Source organism: Camelus dromedarius, chromosome 24 (assembly GCF_036321535.1).
Source record: "Camelus dromedarius isolate mCamDro1 chromosome 24, mCamDro1.pat, whole genome shotgun sequence".
Lineage (NCBI taxonomy): Eukaryota > Metazoa > Chordata > Mammalia > Artiodactyla > Camelidae > Camelus > Camelus dromedarius.
Window position 1 is genome coordinate 27,732,310 of NC_087459.1, and position 15,467 is coordinate 27,747,776.

Below are 15,467 nucleotides of genomic sequence, written 5' to 3' on the forward strand. Positions count from 1 at the left end.
AATCAGAATGTAAACCAGATCATACTTAGGAGTTTATTGCAAGCAATTCTTTCTTTGAGTAAACTGATCATGCTTTGCTTACCAACTCTCACAACATCCAGCAAACATACACTCAAATATTCCTAAATTCATTAGTGGCTTTTCTTATGTTAACCTTTTACTACACAGTACTGATTCTCCACTCTAATACCAGAGGAGGCCTAGGTGAAACAGACGCAGAGCAGGGGAACAGGGTTTTGGTTCTACTGGATGTCAGAGCAGAAGGAGACCAGGAGAGAGGTGCTTTCTACTCTCTGACCCCCTTCCCGACCCTCTGTGGAAACACAGCTTCCCCTGAATAGGAGCCGTATCATCTCACAATCCAATTCTCCATATATTCTAGACTCTGGAGAAACTATTCCCAGCCCTCAGACCACTGTCACTCCTGTGGATTTCTGATGTATATGCAGATAATCCAGAAGATGGGGGTTTTCCAGTCCCACCATTTACTAACGATATTGAGACAAGCTACTTCATCTCTCTGGGCTTTGGTTTGCGTATCTGTAAGACAGATTTCTGCCTCTTTCATAATGTTATTATAAGGGTGTATCAGACGAATGAAAGTGCCCCTGACAAAGTGCTATAGAGATGCGCGCAATTACTTTTGAGAATACCTCGCATAATTTCCCTTCATTTTAATTCTCACCACAGGAGGCCTCTACATTTCTTCCATCATCTCCTCGGTTCTCTTCCTGTATCAAGTATCTCATCTCCATTTCAACCGATTCTCTAGTCTAAGCTCAAACGTCCTTAGCTACCTACCTTATATCACTTCCTTTCCATAAACTTTAGTATCAGACTGCCTAGAATAACTCCCCAGGCTAGCTTTCAAACAAGCTGAGGTCTCTGAAGGCCTTTATCACAGGACACCTACGGCTGTTCACTGAATGTGCAAACACTGAAGACTAGCGGCCTCTAGTGATAACGTGGTAACTGCCTCCAATGGAAGAAGCCACAGAGCCTAAGGCCATTGAGATCGGGTTCTGGCCTTTCCCCTAAATCATGCTGTCCTTATTTCAAGAGCCAGCAACTATTTAAAGCTCAAATGACCTCACCAGCACTCTATACCGTTAGATCTCCTCCTGCTGCAAATGTTCGGCTGCAGAGCCCAAAGGTAGCCACTTGTGCTTACATAAAGTTTGCCCAGTTGCCTCAGACAGACTGGAACATGGAGATTATGAAATGCCAGTATTACCTTTAGACAGAGTGACTCAACCACATTTGGAACACACCTAGCTGTTCTCTGCCATTGAAAAACTAAGTTAGAGGGAAAAACCTTTAACTCTTAAAAAGTCTGCTCGAAGGAAAGTAAGATTTCTCTAACAACCTTAAATCAGAATTTTATAGAAATCCTTAAGATCAAAATAACTTGTATGAAAGTTAATGTGATTTTCACTTTAAAATAAAAGGGATCTCAACCATACTAGCTTCAAAAGTCAAAAGATCAAACAATTATTCATAGTGTCCAAAAAAGGTAAAAAAAAAAACCAAGACAGAATGACTATTCAATGTGGGAAAGTGTGAAATATCTATTATCTATCATTTGGGAAGAAAGGTAATGTTTTTCAAAACAGTCACTGAACTATTTCTAAGAATCAACACTTGTAAACATGGTCCCCCAAGTTTACTGTCTTGGCCACTGGAAAATGTGGATAATTTCTAAGTTCTCCAGCATTTTATGTTCTGCTTAAAAACAAAATTAAGGATTCCCTTCTCAACTCCTATGACACTAGCTCAAGTTTAAATTTCTTTTAGTGAGTTAAAGATAGAGAACTATTAGCCAAAAAGGTTAGAAAAATCTGTTATTTTCACCTGTTATTCTGTTATTTAAGAAACAGAACTCCCCAAGTCCCAGCTGCTAAGGAATCAGGTATTAATTACTATCAACTGTTCTCCCCTAAGAGTTGATGAGGAGAGAAATCTTTTCTACCTAAGATTAGCAACCCTTGAGATTCCTGGAAAGCTATTTAGATGCCTTTCTCACCCTATGTCTTGGAGCACACCAAGTCATTCACAATTTCTTTAACTTATGAAGAACTTTAAATTGTAATGAATTCAACTTCAAACGTTTAACCTTCTTAAATAAAACCTGAATTAAGTTTACTTTAAAATGTGCTTCTATCGTGAAGAATCCCATACAGAAGTTATAAACTAAGTTACAGTGGTGAACATAAGACAGCTGATTTAAGGGAAATTGAAAATCTCCACAAGGAAAGAATTTAAGCTCATATCCAAAAAATAAGATAGGAGGGATGAACAGGCAGAAAAAAGGATATTTAGGGCAATGAAACTATTCTGTATGATACTCCAATAGTGGATACATGTCACTATACACTTATAAAAATGCACAGAATGTACAACACCAAGACCGAACCCCAGTGAAAACTAAAGATCTGGGTAATAATGAGTCAAGTGTAACCAGTGTACTACTCCGGGATACTGAGACGTTGACAGTGGAGGAGACTGTGCGTGTGCGGGAGCAGGGGGTATATGAGACCTCTCTGCTTCCCTCTGTAAACCTAAAATTGCTCTAAAAATAGTCTATTTTTTTTTTAAAGTTAGTAGACACTAGGTATAACGTTTGGCCCTGTCATGCATTTTTTTTTGGTCCTTCTAGGTTTAAAGAACTATCACCTGTCACCTGCAAGGGCCAAGAGGCTATGAAAAGGGTAAATGCAGTGATTACTATATGAACACCCTACACCGAAAATGAAAAGATGACAAGACGGGCATCAATGTCCACATAATAGATAGTTTATCTATATACTATGCAGGCAGCAGAATAAACCACTATAAGTAAAAGCGACATTTCTGCTTGAATATAATTATCATGTATTCTAGAGGTGATCTACTAAATAATAAACCAAAATTTTTGAAAATAATCTTTAGTTCTATCTTGCATATTTGAGCAAAATGCATTGAACTTGAATTACCGTCTAAGCAGAAAAGAGTTAACACAACAGGCTTAAGACAGCTATCTTTAGAAAGGTCTGCTTGCAAAGTTGACCCTTGGCTAGCATCTGAGAACTTGGGATATTGGGAGGGTTCCCACCAAACCCAGATAAAAATGGCTCACCGTCCTTAAAATTGTTTGTGTAATAATGTGGTTTATGCTAAACACCTATTTTCCTTCTGAGGGTCTTGAATTTGGTATGTGCTAGGCAGAAAGTGCCTATCTAACCAAGTCCCCAATAAACCCCTTGGGCACTGAGTCTCTGATGAGCTTCCTAGTACAGAATGTTTCACACACGCAGCCTGTGTGAGTCCCCTGGGAGAAGACTTAAAAACTTGTGCCTGGTTTCCTCTGATCTACTCTGATCTTTGCCCCAAGCACCTTTTCCCTTTGTATTTCCTGATTTAGCTTTGTACTTTTCACTGTAAGAAATCATAGCCGTGAGTACAGCTACATGCTGAGCCTTAGGAAATCACTGAACCTAGGGGTAGTCTTGGGGACCAATACATATTTCATTCTAGGAAACTTGATATGACATGTCACATAGGTCTGATGACAAGAAAAACCACTGCTTATCAGATTATTCATCAAGCACATACACTGACCATGTGTCCCACCACACCACACTGTGAAGACAGGGCCAGGCTCAAGGTCTCAGGGATGAGAGGAGAGCTGGCTGAGAACCTGGGCTTTTCTGATAGTCACCAAATCCTATGTTCTTTTCACAACTACCTCACAAGGTAGACACTTATACAGGTGTGATGCAGAGAAACGAATTGACTTTTCCCCCAAAATTACACCACTCACACACAGCAGGGCAGGGACACAAACTCAGGACCTCTGGTTTGAAATCCTGTGCCCTTTACTCCCACTGAGTCTCTGATGATGTAATCATTGCAACATTATCAGAGAAAGGGCTAATTTCTTTCATACAGGCAGACCTTCTTTTACTGCACTTCAGATACTGCAGTTTTTACAAACTGAAGGGTTGTGGCAAACTTGTGTTGTCAGATTGATGGCTGGCAATTTTAAGCTATAAAGGACTTTTAAATTAAGATATGTACTTTCTAAAGACATGTAAACATAACTTCTGTATGCACTCAGAAACCAAAAAATGTGTGCGACTCACTTTATTGTGATACTTGCTTTATTGTGGTGGGCTGGAGCTGAACCCACAATATCTCCAAGGTCTGCCTATACATAAAGAACTCCTACAAAGAATTTAAGACCAATCAGTAATAGAAAAGTGAGCATAAGGAATAGACGATTTAAAAAAAAAAACAAAAAAACAGGAGTACCCAATCTCATTCACTGTATAAATGTTAATTTTTCTTTAATCAGACTGGCAAAACTTAAACTTTGATGACTCATTGTAAAGGCTGACAGTGTGGATAAACAGGCGTTCTCATCCATTGTTAGAAACCATAAATTAGTACAAACTTTATGGAGGGCAATTTGGAAACAACTATCAAAATTACAAATACTAAAAGACCTTCTGACTCTGACACTCCATTTCTAGAAACTGCATTTGATTCACTGCATCATTTGTAACAGCGGAAGTCTGGAACCTAAATAGTCTTTCGATGGGAGACTGGTTAGATTATCCATACAATGGATTTCTAGGTATCCATTAAAAAAGTATTTGTATATTCTCAGTGTATTTCTAGAATGGTCTGAAAATGTGGCTGGGAGGCATTCAAGGCTGAGGAGGTTGAATTTTGACCTGTTACCTATTCAAATAAACCCTCTCCATAGTTGATCCAGGCAATCACATCCACCATTAAAGTTTAAAGTTAATTTTGAAAACCAAGTTTTAATTTTCCAGAAAAGCCCAAAGCCAGTAGTTTTATATAAACAAGCTTATTTGGGGGGGGGGAGGATTAGATTTATTTGTTTACTTTGAACTCAGGACCTAAGCATGCACACTGAGCTATATCCTCCCCCTAAACAAGCTTATTGATGTAAACAACTCACACCCACATCTGCTGCTCTGTGCTCACCACCCCACCTCCACCAAGAACATCTTAAAAAAAAAAAAACAAAAAACTTTTATTAGGTATATAAAAACCTTTCATCTTTTACAGATTAGGGCTGATAACATAAAATATGTACTACAGATTTCAGCCCTGTTTTATTGAACTACTTACTATTTCTAATATTCTTCCAGTTTATTCCCCATCTAATCTTACGGTTTCCAAATGTCATTTGTCCTTTCCCATGGTTATACTTCTTATACTCGTATCACATCTTACTGCACAGACAAGGACAATATTAATAATGCTTATAATGAGCATCTTTGTTTTGAGTTTAATGGAATGCTTCCAGTATTTCATTCTTTTTTTTAAATTGAAGTATAATTGATCAGTGTTGCATTCTTAAACACTGCCTCTTGGTTTAAAAGATATTTCACTATCATGTTAAGTATTCATCTGTTTCATATTTTTTAAAATAACTTTTGTGGTCTCAGAAATGAGTTCTTCACCAAAATTATAATTCCTCTTTTGGCCCTCCAGATAACATTTTATGATTTAATATTGTTATTTCCATTTTAAAGTTCAGAAAATTAAGGCTCAGAGCCAAATGAATGGAATACAAATTTCATGGTTCAAAAACCCCATGTGTTTTCCCCTATAATATGACTGGTTCTTAACCAAGCAGGAGAAGCTTTCTGTAAAATACTTTCTACCTCTGCCCCTCAAAGATTCAGGGATCCACACGTATCTTATTTCTCCAGATTAAGAACTGCAGCTCAGTGTTCCTCAAAATGCTGAGTTACTACATGCCTCAGTATTTCCACTCTTAGGTATAAATAAGAGAAATGAATATAAGGTCCACACAAACACTAGCACATAAACGTTCACAGCAGCATTAGTCAAAACAGCCAAGAAGTGGAAACAATCCAAATGTCAACAGATGAAATAATAAATGTAGCATTATCCATACACTCGATTATATACAAAAAAGGAACAGGCACAAAAAGGAAGAAAGTACTGATACACAGGACAACACAGATGACAATGAAAATATTAGGCTCATGAAAGAAGCCTGTCTTGACACAACATTGTAAAATGACTGTAACTCAATAAAAAAAAATATTAAAAACAAACAAAAAAAAAGAAGCAACCTGTCACCAATGACCACACATTGTGTAATTCCAGTTATATGAAATGTCCCAAGCAGGCAAATCTATAAAAACAGAAAGTAGATTAGTGGTTGCTTAGGGCTTTTTTTTTTTTTTTTTTTAAGGTGGGAGCGGATTTGTTGGCAGTGATTGCTAAGGATACAGGGTTTCTCTTGCAGGAATGACAATGTTCTGGAATTGAGATAATAGTGATGGTCACACAACTGTGAACATAATAAAAACCAGTGAACTGTACACTTTAAGTGGGTGAACTGTATGGTATGTGAATTGTATCTCAATAAACCTATAAAAAAATAAAACTGTGACAGTAATCACAGTCTATATACAGCACTTTCACACACCAGTAATTAAATACTAGCTCATTTGTTTGACAGGTTCAGAACTCCAAATATTCCTGCTTCATAATATGTGGGCTTTTACAAAGAAAATTCATTATAATAGAGCACAGACCTCTACCTCTTATATTTAATCCTCCTCTTGTGACTTCAAATAAACTATATAGTCTGACACAGATTAATATTTCTCAACATGCTTTCCAAAAATGAGAACAAGATCGTTGTTTATTGTTCAGGTATAGTTAAGCAAACTTCAAAAGGGTAAGAATTTTACATTCCCTACCAGGGTTATTTTTCATTATGAAGCATTCAATTTCACTATTATGGGGGAAAAAGTCAAGGAGAGAAACATACTAAAATAACAACTTGTCAAAGTGCAGACAAGCCACACACACATACCAAACCTGGGCTCCTCTCCCTCTGGCAGACCCTGCTGGGTGAAGGTCTTTCACCTTCTACTTGTACACCTGTGAGAATTCCGCTTAAATCCACTGCTAGATATTAACTTCAGAAGTAATGTGACTTCACACTAAAGCCAAGTTTATCGCCTTACAATGGCCATTCACTGGCCTTAGGAATTTTACTTCCTGGGGACAGAATCAATTCTTCAAGTAGGTAAAGATAGTCTTTATACCCCTAGGTCTTCTCTACTTACGGTTTCTATGATCTGGATACAACTCCCCCACCATCCTCTTTCCCCAAAATATGCTCAGTACTCTTCTGCCTGATATTAATACTTCAAACTTTAACCAACCAGGCTATGTTCTGAATTCAGCACAAATGAACTAGTATTTACAACCACTAGTTTTTACCATAGATTTTTTTTTTGGTGGGGGGAGAAGAAACTAAACAAGCTGGTATACGTGAAAGTGCTGTGTAAACCATGGTACAGTGCATTCTAAAAAGAGCTCTATTTAGACAATTATCTATTGGGCAGAGGCCAGGCATGCTGCTGAACACCCTACAATGCACAGGTCAGCCCCGTGCAAGTGCAAAGAATAATTTGGTCCAACTGTCAATGTTGCAAAGGTAGAAAAACCCCGCTCCAAGTCATTACTACCCACACCAGGTCTCACACTCTTCCTCATATTACGTCCTTCCCTGCTCTCATGCTTTCCCCACCACCTAAAATGCACTTCCAGAATCCATAAAGAAAAATTCCCTATATGTTGTTCTTCAAGTCCTAATTCAGATACTTCCTAAAGCCTGCAGAATTCTCAGGCAGAACTTAATTTACTGCTTCCTCTGTGTACCAGTAACTTTCACCTTGCACTTTTTACACTGCTTATTTCTAATGCCTTGTGGTGTGACTCTATACTTTTCTTTTCCCCCAAAAGACTGAAATCCTTAAGGGCAGGGAGTACACTTCACTCATCTGCAAATCATCACAGTACCTGAACAGTCACTTCCGAATGTTTGTTAAGTGACATGAATCTACACAGGATGTATCCAGTCCAGACAACTTTCCAACCCTGTATGATCCCCTTCCTTTTTAATATGATTTTACAGCTCCCTGCATTGAGAACTGGAATATATTTCTCCACCTCTATAATCTGAACCTGATCATGTGACTTGCTTTGGCTACTTAAGAGTTAGCAAGCGCGAGGCAAGCAAAGGCCTGAGAAGTGCTTGTGAATCGGGGCTCACTGCTGGGAACCCTCCAAAGCTGAGAAAACCTGGGTTAACCTGGAGATGAGACCATGAAGTGGCCTTGGCCCCACATGGGGTTAAGACCACTGTAGTTCATCCAGCCCCACTGGATCAAGCCTAGGCCAGAACTACCCAGCCAGTCCACAGAACTAAAATCAGAAATATTTGTTTTAGGTAGTTTGATTAAAAAAACAACAACACTAATCTTAATACGGCCATTGTTAAGTATCATCTGCACCAAATGTAACGGAACAGTTGAATTTTAGGGCCAAGGTACAGGACTTGAAGCAAAAATAAGGTCACTTCAGATGGAGGGTATAGTTCAGCAGCAGAGTGTGTGCCCAGCATGCACAAGGTCGTGGGTTCAATCCCCAGCACCTCCACTGAAAATAAATAAACCTAATTATCCACCCCAAATAAAAAATTAAAAAATAAGGCCACTTCATTAGGCCAGATTCCACCCGTTGCTCCAGTCTGATCTCACTTTTTAATAACTGGGACATGTGCCAAGGCTCTGCAGCTCATCCTATAACCCCAACTTCAGAGCAAATATACTAATACTCTAGCGCTCCCTTGGCTGGCAGTCAGAGAACTCTGTTCTAAAAATTAGTTAAATCAAAATTAGTTACACAGGATCTTATACAAATCCATACTGACTCCTTCACCACCATCTCCTCTTTCGTGTCTTTTCTGTTTCTAAAGTTTCTCCTGGAATCAATGTCATGTTCAATTCCTTAGGATTGTTTACCTGTGTCCAGACCTCTGGTTCCACTTCCCTATCCAAGGCTATTCCCTCAAATTAATTATAAACACCAGTTCAGTCATTTCATCAATTCTGACAACATATGTATCCCCAAACCACACCTCTGGCCTCATTCACAACCATTCACTTTAAAAAGCAAACTCTTATCCTTCAGTATTACCTACCAGTCCTCACTCCCACCTACTAGACTTGCTCTTGAACCCCACTTCCTTTTCCTCTCAGCCCTGTCCCTCTACACTTTATTCTTTCCTTCTGAGGTTCAACAAGATCCATCTAATTCAATTATTTTCGCATTTATATCAACATTCCTACACCCTGTCCTACTACGCCATCTCTGAAACACCCATTCAATCAATAGAACCACCCAGCCTGCTTTCTACTCTTATACCCAAAATACAGGTGAGGGGAGGGAGGGAGAGATCAATAAAAAAATTATAGACTGTAGTCACTACAAACTAAGTTTCTTTTAACCTCAGCTGGGCCCTTAGCACTCACTGCCTGGCAATCCTTGCTCACTCTGGCCTCTTCAGAAAAAGGCGACCACAGACAAGGAAATTTCACGGCCTTTACTCAACAAACAACTCCATCTACCACTGCCTCCTCCCTGTATGCAAACAAGATGCTTCTTCCCTCTCAAGATATTCCTATCAGTCATTCTCTTTTCTGTACTTTACCATTAACATGTAGACTAAGTTCAGGTTTAAAATAAATGATGCCTTTTAACTGCCTCACTTCCTTACCATTTCCTCACCTTTCACCCACGCCTCACCCCACTACCACTGTCATCAACTGTCTTCCTACCTCACATATCCCCAAGTTCTCTTATGTCTTCAATAAATCTATTTTATTTGGGGTGGGTGGGAATTAGGTTTATTTATTTATTTTTAAATGGAGGTACTGGGGATTGAACCCAGGACCTTGTGCATGCTGAGCAGGGATTCTACCAATGAGCTGTACCCTCCCCTGGCTACCATCTTAAATCTTAATTCCCAAGGAATCCAACACTGCAGACTGATCACCCTTTCTTGATGCTCTCATCCCTTTGTTAGCTTTCTTGTTTGGTTTTCTATCACCAACTACATTTTTCCTCCTCATTCCAGTCACTACTGATGTGCGATTCCCCGGGTTTCACATTTTGCCTTTGACTCTTGATTTTTCCCTAGATAACCTAATTACACCTAGTTTTGACTGTCATGAATTCATAGACCGTCAGCTCTAGGAGGGCAGGGGATATTACCTTCTCCTAGCCTTAGGCTAGAGCCTGGTCGTTAGTGGTTCCTAAATAAATGTTTACTTAATGAATAATACATTATTAACACATCGCTTACCCCCTGCCCCGCACTGTTCTAAGGGCTTTTCATGTATTAAGTTGTAGCCTGATGTCTCTATTTAAATCCACTTAAATGCTTCCTCCAACACAGCATGACAGCAACTGACTTTACCTCCATCATTTCTCCTTCTTCCTCCTTTCATCTCTAGTCATATTCTCTCTCAAATCTGCCCTCCCTGTCCCTGACCAGGTACTCATCCCTTCAGACTAGACCTGAAATACTAATCAGTCTCTGTCCCTCTGCCCCACTGTCCTATTCAATTTCCACACTGCTGCCAATGCTCTCTCCAAACCAAAAATCGGATTATGATCCTCCCCTGCCTAAAATCCTTTAATGACTCTCCATAGCGTAAGAAAACACCCAAACTCCACTTGAACTTTTGTGAACTGGCCCCCATTAATCTCTCTGGATTCATTTCCTAACATTCTCCCAGTGCAACCAACAGGGACTGCAATAATGCAACAGACCTGCTCCTTGTACGTTCTGAAACTGAACAATGCTATTCCCTCTGCCGGGACATTCCTGTCTTCAACCTTGTCCCTTCCCTCAAGCCCCCCTGGATGACACCACTCTGCCTTCACTTCTCTAAATCTCCCCTGATGCCCAGGGTGACTACAATGTCCTCTTCCGATTCCACAGCACTGGGCTGACGTTCACTTTTTTTGTGTGGAATACTCCCATAGATGTTCAATAATCCCCCCTCACAATTCTATCTGCCCTATGTGATTTCTGGATGAGTACCTTTCATTTCTTCCACCATCTAGAACATTAACAAAATATTCAATTAGCATTCTTTTCTTCCTTTAATCTTCACCCAAATCCCCTCAAAACACATCTCCAGTTTGTGGATTCCACACAAGACTATATTAATTTTGATGTATAAAAACATCACAGCTTCCCATTTCTTTCAAGTGACATACTCTTCCATTCAGTTTGAGTGGCATCCTTTGACCTCTTAGCAACACCTATTAAGACTCGAACGACAAAAACCACAACACTTACCTCCTTATGCTAAAAACTGCAAGTTCTCCTTTGTACTTAAAACATACCATAATCATGGCACCAAATGTTTTCTAAAACCAGACTATACTCATATTGAGTAATTTTTCTTAGGACTGTCCTAAAAGAAGTTTGTTCTGTGTATTTAAAACCTAGACTACATAACCACCCTTTCAAGGACAACTAAATGGAATAATACTAAACATGCAGCAGTTTGGAGGATTTTCGAAGCTTCCATGAACAATGGAACATTGACTAAAATTAATGGAAACAGATCAATGAGACAACAGCTAAAAGATCACCAGTATCCACATATACACTTTACCTATGACACTTTTTGAAAACTAAAAGCCTTTTAAAAGAGCCAGAGATTTAGGGGGAAAAAATACTTTTAATTCAAGCCTTAGGCAAATTATTTAAAACATTTCCACCTGTAAAATGGAGCCATTACTTTCTAAATGTGAAATTAAACAGGGAAAGTATACAAAGATGCTTCTCAAGTGATAGTAAATATCCAACTATGTTGCAGTATTTTATCCAAGAATGTGTAACTTAAAATCTCTTTTCTTCCCCAAAAGATTATAGTCAATGCAGAAATCTACACAACAGATGTAAAAAGGTAAGTCATATCAAAAAAGTACCCTAGGTTTTCCATTATGGTCCAAATGCTTAGTTAACTCATCAACATTTCAGAGTAATGCTATGCCGTAACAACTCAGTAAATAATGGTACTGACTTGATTTTCACAACAGATACAAACGCTTGCTAAAAAGCTAATTTTAGTCATCCTTTATTAAAATATATATGTATATATAGCCAGATCATAAACAGAAAAATCTGATCAAAAGGCAAGAGTATCATTAAGTTCCAAATAAGAAAGTTATAATTCAGCGTTTTTGAGAATCTACATGCTAGACATAAGTTCTAAGTAAGTAATGTCAGTAGAAACATATTTAATGCAAGTTTTAAAATTCAGTCTATTACTATAGCTGTTTGGAGTTTATCACATTGTTTTCCCTTCCTCAATAAATGGATCTAGTTCCAAAAATCTAGTCTTTTTCTGCAGGACCTTCAAATGATAAAAAATAAAACGGCAGTATATTCACTACCTACCTACCTATTCATACACACAACCAATAGTATACTGACTTTAAGGCAAAAATGATTTAAAATGCTTGGCAAAAAACAGAACCAAACAAAAGCAAAACCTGTTTACCCACACCATCCTCAACAAATCAGTTGGGTTTTAGCACTTCTATCAGATTGGGGATAAAAGCCAGAATTGACAGAAGATATCTCCCTTAACTGCCCTTTCTTAAAAGGGGGGGGGGGGGAGGCAGTAAAAAATGAAGAACAGTCCTGTAACGACAGAACCCTTTTCTAAACCTACAGAACAGCATCTTCTTTCCTCTCCCCATTCACAACCCATCCAGTCTCCTCATGAGCAAAGGCTGATAGGAGGAAACACTTGGATGTCAACTGAAGGGAAACACTCATTTTTAAATCAAGGAAAAAATTAAATTATCTGCCGTCTGGATTAAATGCTTTAGGCTAGAAGCTACACTTTGAGGCTGCCAAACTTGAATGTAAAGAGATCTCGCTGGCAACTGGGGCATTTGTGGCAAATAAGGAATAATTTTAGGTCAATAAAAGCCATCTTGCAAGATGGTAAATCCCATGGGGACTAGAAGAGTAGGAAAGTATATAGATACAAAATTGGCCAATATGCTGACAAATGGTGAGACTGGGTAAACGGGGTTATATTATGCTATTATCTTTATTTTGCATATATTTGAAAGTCCCAGTCTTAGTTGTTTCCTTTTAACTTGTTTTAAAAGGCACTCATTCCAACCACAAGAAAGCAGAGACTCGCTGCAAGTAAACTAGCAGTCAAGTTTTCAATCTCATTTTTTCTTTTTGAAGCAGAAAGGGCAATAGGGTATCCTTTAACTTTGAACCACGTGTATGTAATATCTAAACAATTACGTTTCAAAACTTTTAAGAGATAAATACCGGCACTAGTGATGGTTTCAAGTTCCTTAAAAATTATTCTTATTCTTTCAACAATTCCACTTTAGGGTGTCCGTCCTAATATACAATCTGTTTGAAAGCTTTCACCACAAAGATATTCATGGCAATATTATTTACAAATCTGGAAATAGCGTAAGTGCTAAATTAAAAATAATTAAATTATAACACACTTACAGTACTGTTCAGCCACTGAAAATACTAATAACAGAAGAAAATACCCTCGGAATATCAAGGGAAAAAGGCAAGGTACAAAAGCAAACCTAAACCCTGTAGAAATTATTATGGTGATCCTTGTCATTTACCCTCAATTTTCTAGGGTCCTAAAAGCCAGGCATTTTTGTCATCAGTAGTCAGTCCCACTGATGACAGTGTTCCAAAAACCTGTCTCCCTTAGATCACAGCATCCCCAAGTTCAAGATATTCTAGAATTTTCCTTCCTTACTCACTTGTCCCCTCACTCCCACCCAGCTTTCCTTGTCTGAGTGCTTTTCTGCTGTTCTTAACCTATCTTAATTCCCCTTGTCCTTACAGTTGGGTCATTTTCAACCTACTGGGAAAAATCTAGTCTCTAAACTTTAAAGACTCTATTTTTATTACACAGATATTGTTAGAAAAACCAGATGTAAGTCATATGTGAAGAGTGGAGTATGATTTGAAAATAACACCTCTCCATGAGTCTATCCATGCCAGAAAGAGCCTCACGTAAAAATGTCGCAGCTGGAGTATGGGCTTGTTTGCATGGGACTGTCCATGCTGGGCCTTCACTGCGAAGACATACTCATGGACGATTTCACGTTAGCCCGCTACGAGAGGAGCTCTGTGCTGAACTGAATGGTACTCCAACAATTCAGTCAAAAAGACTTGAAGCTTATTTCTACCTCCTTTAAGTATTGGTACCCTAGGCAACTTTGTTTCCTAGATTTTGGTTATTTGAAGATGGTAGCTTAAATGTCCTATTAATAATTCCTTTCAGAAAGCTAAAGAAGTTTAAAGCAAACCTGCATTTTTCAAAGCCTTCCTCTTGTTACCTCTTAGCCTTCTCTCACTTCTCACAGCAGCACAGCTGCTCTTCACACTCAGCGCTGGGGGGAGGGGGGAGGGGGGAGGAGGGATTCCTCCTGCGCTACCGTCACCACATGTTCAGCTGCCCACTGCTGTCACTGCCACATTCCCCGGCCTGGCACCCCTGTTCTAGTAGCAGAGTCATTAAGAGGGAAAAGCTGACACTACACCTGGGTCCTACTAAGTTTGGCTTTACACCTCTCCAAAAATAAGACAGTGCTCCAAAGATTGAGAATAAGGGCAATGAGTTTATTTGGAAACTATTTTTTAATGTCCTATTAAAAATCTATGTATGTAAGAATCCTCTCATTTCTGTTCACCTATTCACAACCCAACTAATGCGATGCACCATTATTATATTAACACTATTCAACGTGGGTCAAGAAAAATCTACCTCTGTGGGACACATCCTTATAAGTGATTCTGACAAAAATTTGGCTTAGACATCACCAGTTCTTTTAAAAGGAGAAAAATAAAGACTCATGCAAAGTCCTTAAGATTTACAAATATTTATTGTGCCTGCAAAATCATGGAACCAAACCAATTTAACCACCTATCTTAAAGCTTTCTTTTGGGAATTTCTGTTGATCACTTTTCATGTAACTTTTTTTTTTAACTACTCATATTTATAAATTAGTAAAATCAACATTTCAAGGATTTCTGCAAGTGCCAACCTAAAGTAAGACGATTTGGTTTGGTAGCAACCAAAATGACAGGTGATACCTAAATGGAATTTAGGGAAGACAACAGAAAAATGATTATGAGAGGAAATGCCAGAAGGTAGTCTACATAACCTAGAAAGACCAAAAATAGAGGCCCCCATAATTATAGTTTTGAGTATCTGGCAAAGCTCTAGCAAACAGAGCTTAGAAAATAAGACAGTGACTTATGTGTGATTCCCTCCCCTCTTTTGACTACTAGACCCATAAAGTGGTCTTCGCTTTTTCTTCTGAATCTCATGCAACCTGGTAGAAATACAGAAATAATCAGATCCCCTGCCAGATAAAAGGGTTAGGACTGTTGATATTGGGGGTGATTTGTTCCTGGCAGCCTCAGAAGCACCAAAACGATGTACTTTACATCTCATTTACAGGAAGTCCACTGTGGTTTAGAATGCCATGCTTTAACAGCGCACCACTTTAAACACTGCACAGTGTCCACT